Genomic DNA, 5,415 nt, shown 5'->3' with positions numbered 1-5,415 from the left:
ACCCCCACACCTTCCCCCCCCCGACCCCCAGAAAAAAAAAAAAACAAAAAAAAAAACAAAACACAAAGCCTTCAACTCAACGAGAACTTTTTACAGTTTGAAAAAATACCCATGGGCAATTGCCTACTTCTGCCCAGAGAAGTGTATTTTGGCACTGGGTACGTCCATCCCTTTATTTACTGTCTAGGCAGTTAGTACAACATTAGCTCATAACTGCTTTCTGCAGGATTGCTATGCAACTGCTTGTCGAGGTCCTTCACCAATTTCTAATGTAAAGACTGCCTTAGACTGCAGTTACTCACAGCTCGCACTGTCAAAGAACTGGTTTATAACTTATTAGCACAAACTGTTCTACCAAATTACACATTAACTTTAGTTTTAAGAAAGACTTACCTGTGTTCCGAACTGCCTTAACCAGCTATCAAGTACCCCAGTTCAAAGCAATATCCTACCAACCTCCATTAACACCTGCACTGAAAATACAGATTTTAAGGTAATTCCAATTACTTACTGCAACTTACTTTCCAGTGTCACCTCTAAGAAGCTAAAAAGCACTTCTAGGGGAAAACATATTTTAAATTTATATATAAACAGAACTAAAAACAAAGTAAGAGAATTTTTTCTGTTCCATGGCATATCTCTCAGGGTTAAAAAGCCAAAGGTATGATCAGACAAACCCAAGCTCCAGACATGTATTCTAATATGAAGTCCCCTTTCCATCTCAGCAACCAATTCATGCCGCTCATGTTAAGTATTTTTATTTTTTTGAGACATAAGAACACTGAACTCCATAACATCTCTCTTTGTTCTTCCTTCTTTAAAGAGAACCACCCAAAAGATGTCTTTGCTTCTGTAACTAACAATACGTTTCAAGAACACTTGCAAGGAACTGGCCCCTCTTTCTTCTTTTGTAAATGATTACCACTTTATCATGTTCATGATGTTTTATACAATCAGAGAACAGATTATTTTGCACTGAAGATGAACTCTGTAGGACAGCATTGAGGATAGCAGCTGTATCATTCAGTTAACAATATGGCATCTATATTTAACATAGCAAAGCACAAAATGGAAATAGAGAATAAAAGACTGGAATTTCTTCTATACTCTGGAAGTTAAATACAGTATGTTCTGGAGGTAGAAAGATAAAGATGTGTCCAAGTTTTTATTAAAGAACACGCTTTGACAAAGCCAAGTTAAGTCCAAACATACACAACTGAAATGACCACTCAGGAGTGGAAAAGCAGGAACACCCCAAAGACAGTTACTCTAATAAAGCTGACGTTAAAGAAAGTTGTAAAGCTGCTTCAGACACTAAATACTGCTTTGAAAAACATTGGGAAGATTAAACTTTAAAGGGAAATATATTGAGGAATACTGGAAAAGTTAAAGCATCAGCTCCATATTTTACAGAGATGGAAGTCGTATATTAAAGGTTTATTTTCTCCTGCTCCAGTTGTGCTGGATCATAACTGCTAAAAGAAAATGCAAGCTGCAAATATACAGAAAAAGAATGCACATAGTATGGCTGGGGAGTTAGAAAACTTTCCATGCCAGGGAACAGAGAGTCCTCCGAAGGCATCATTGGTTGGTTGAAAATCCTTTGGCTTCTTTCCCCAGCTGTAAATCATTTCATGCAATCTACTCGCTAGCAAGCTGTACTCGTGATTGTGCCAGCCCGGCTAACCTCGGCACAACTCTGCACTCAGCCTGACACCCCCACAGACCCAGGCTTTAACACCACTGCTTCTCCTTCCTGAGAAATCCAGGGGCTGGGGGGGCAGCGGGGGCCCCATCCGCAGCTGGGACCTCGGCCAATCTGGCCAAGGAAGGAGGAAGGAAACCCAGGGAAACAAACACTATCTCTAAGCAGTGGTTCACGCAGTCGCACTTTTGGTTTGCTTCTTCCTTTTTTTTTTTTTTTTTTGAATTAGTAGCAAAGCATTGTCTCTTTCAGAGCCCATTTTCTGCTTAGTTCCTCGGTGGTACTACAAGCAAATGGGAGGAAGAAGAAAGGACCAGCTAGGGAGCTAGATCTTTGCCTCCACCTGACTTGTAGCTGGCAAGCAGATTAGAAAACTTGTGCAAAACAGGACATACCTGCCCCTTGCGTAACTGCCAGCCCAGACCACAGAGAGCTCCTCTCGCTCCATAGCTCCCGAAGCTCTTAACACACTACAGAGGGCTCTTAGCTCCACATGCAATATTGCTTTAGTTTATGATTTCCTACTTTTTCCTCAATAAATAAATAAAATCGAAAAAAAAAATCAGATAAAATCAAATATTGTAAGTCAAATTAGTCAACACTAGCTTCTAAGTGAGCAAACAGTTTTATTATATGAACACTGCAGTAGTACTCCCATAGTTGAGTACACCATTTCCACTTAGGTTTTTAAATCAAGGACCTTCTACACAGCACTTATCTCCACTGAAACTTTAGACATTTTTGCATTCAGAAAGGCCTTGGTTTCTAGTGGAAATAACGTCAAAGTCTCCCGGTAGGAATGTTTAGAAATTTCTATCAGACCGTGCTATATTTGATTCAGAGATTGCATCTCTCGAGGGCAAATGGATTGAACCCAAATATATTAATGCATAAGCAAATAATTTTGTTAAGCAATATCTGAAGAAAGAACAACATCACTACAATTAAGACCCAGCTATCCAACAGCTGCTCTGTATTAACTATCAGCAACCAGGCCATTAGTCAGCAACCAAACACAGGCTAAAAACCCATTTTTCATTGGGGTCTTACACTAATGTATTTTACTTTTCAGTTTCCAGGGAAATAAATTTACTTACTGTTTCATTCAGCTACTGTGCTGAACACATGAATAGACACAAATTTAGATAGCTTAGTAGCATGACTAAGCCTTCAAGAATTCACGTCCTCATGATTTGAGCAATATTCTCACCTTGTAGTCACACCTGAAAATTATACTACTATGCTACATCAGTGAACTGACTATAGCAGCCAGACAAGGGAAAGTTTTTAGAGCTTCAGGTTTCAGAAGCCTGTTGAGAACCCACAACCCTTGTTTGGCCAGCTAGCTCACAGTGAGCTCTGTGTTACTATTTGAGTACTGTTGTGCTTGGTCCAGCTGGATTGCAGCTAACTAGTGATATGCCTTCTGAACATAGCAGTGCCATACCCTTAGGCTCCTAGGACCTTTAAGAAGAATGTCCACACACTGGAGCCAAACAAGCTATTTTTGTAATATACAAAATGGATGATAATGCACCTGCAGCTGCAAAAAATTGATTTAAAACATCACCTTTCTTCAGCAAAGAGACACTTAGTGATAGCTTCCACGCTTGTTCCTAAAATGTTGTGCTGCTCAAATCATACTTCAAAGGTGCTTCATGCATAAAGCTGTCTTGGAATAACAAGAAAGCATGCACAGGGAAGAGTGGCATTAGGTGGGGGAGGAGAAGAAAACAGTGAACTATTACGTAACAGCTGGTTTTTTTTTGCTTCAGGAAGCAATTGGTCTCTCATTTTTCCTCCCTGCTTTATTACAGTTTTCTGTCCTCTCACTGCATTACAGGGACTGAAAGCATACAGAACATGCTGTCAGTTTAACAGCTGCAACAAATAGCATGGAAGAAGGTAGGGGCATCTTTTAGGTTCCGACAGCAGATGTATATTAACTCAAGCCCAGAAAAATAAAACTGGCAATTTAAACACACTAGTTCATCAGCACAGATCTAATAAGTACAGGTTGCTAAAAAGACAGACACGCTGCTTTACCTATAAAACGATGTGAGCAGACTGCACAGCCTAGAATTTAAACTACTCTTAAGTACGTGCAGCAAAACCAGCAGAAGATGAAACCTCTATACATCAGAGTAGACAACACAGGGCAGAGCAGCTGCTACAAGACCAATAAACAGCACTGTAAAAAAACAACAACAACAAAACACAAAAACCCAACCTCAGAGCAATAGAAGACCTAACAGGCTATGCTGAGTATCATATTGTCTTGGCAGTTCCTTCATTTTCCCCCACCCATCTTCATTCCTGGGACTGTGCACCAGCCTGGTTACCACAGCTTTGCCATCTGCTTTCTGTCTGCAACACTACAGCTGCAATGCAAAGTTGTATGACTGATGCCACCGTCTGGAAGAACCAAGTATACCACTTAGTGACAGCTATTGTAACGTAAATATGTTTGCAACTTACAGTGTACAAAAATGGTATGTTGCTACTGTTGACAGACCAGGTGTTTTCACTGAAACATTGCATATTTTCAATATACCATGCCAGTAGGATATCTAGATGTAATATTCCAAACAGGTGACTTTTAAACACCACAGGGGAGACCACAGAATTGGCAGAAAAAGGAGGACGTAGCAGAAGACAAAGAGGATGAAACTGAAGACTGCACAAAGCTACTAAGCATCCCAATTTGAGATACTGTCAAATAAGCCATATAATTGAGACAAATTACTATGAAAAACCATTAAATTCTATATTAAAATGCGTTACCTTCATTTCATAAATATGTACAAGTCCATTTTAAAAGCATTAAGATGCCTTTTAACCAGATATTTTAATTGATTTGATACAGCAGTCTTCATTCTTATACTATTCCAAGGACCCGTGCCATCTGGTTAAATAGATTCCAGGACAGCAGTAACTGTTAGTGAATCAAGTCAGCCATTTTGTGTAAGCATCAGTGCTGATGCAGACATCAGTGCAGATTTACTAGAAAGATTTTCTAGTCATTCCAATGCATAATACAGTCTCTCCTGACAAACTGGTACAAACAAAGCAGACATTCTTTGGTAGGGTAAAGCTCAAAGAGAACTGAACGCTCCTTCAACCTTCTGCAGCTGTCCCGCATGACAACCTATGCAGGCTGACATGTACAGCTGTACAAACTCCAGCAAGTCTGAAGAGCTGAGGGCAGGTGCCCAGTACTTTGATTCCTTTGCTGATCTAGGGCTTTGCTGTGTCTATTTCCTTATGCCTAAGAAGTGGCCCAAAAAGAATAGTCTCGATTGAAACCGTATACTGCTGTAAGAAAGATATCATTATGTCTTTAAGATGCTCTATGCCTAGCAGCTAACAGTTGTAAATCTCTGGATCACAGTTAGGAAAACACTACATGAGAACTACAGTGTCACAGTAATTCTTACTCAGGAGAAAGTAGCATCGTAGAGAAGTTGCAAGGCAGCACCCTGCAAAATGCAGCACCTGTTACAACCCACAGGGCTTTCCAGCCTCAGAGGGAGGATCACAAGCCACAGAAAAGAGTTCAATCCAATAACTTTGTTCACAAAGCAGCATGAGAATAACAAAGTACTTTAAAAAAAAATTTACAGCTAACAGACTTTATCTTCGAAAACCTTTAGAAGGCTGAAAGCAGTTCTAAAGTGGAAATGAACTCTAAGGTAAGAAAGTAAAACGGA

Source organism: Numida meleagris, chromosome 11, assembly GCF_002078875.1.
Source record: "Numida meleagris isolate 19003 breed g44 Domestic line chromosome 11, NumMel1.0, whole genome shotgun sequence".
In the NCBI taxonomy this organism is placed as follows: Eukaryota; Metazoa; Chordata; class Aves; order Galliformes; family Numididae; genus Numida; species Numida meleagris.
The sequence above is the reverse complement of the archived record's forward strand: the minus strand, read 5'-3'. Positions refer to the sequence as shown.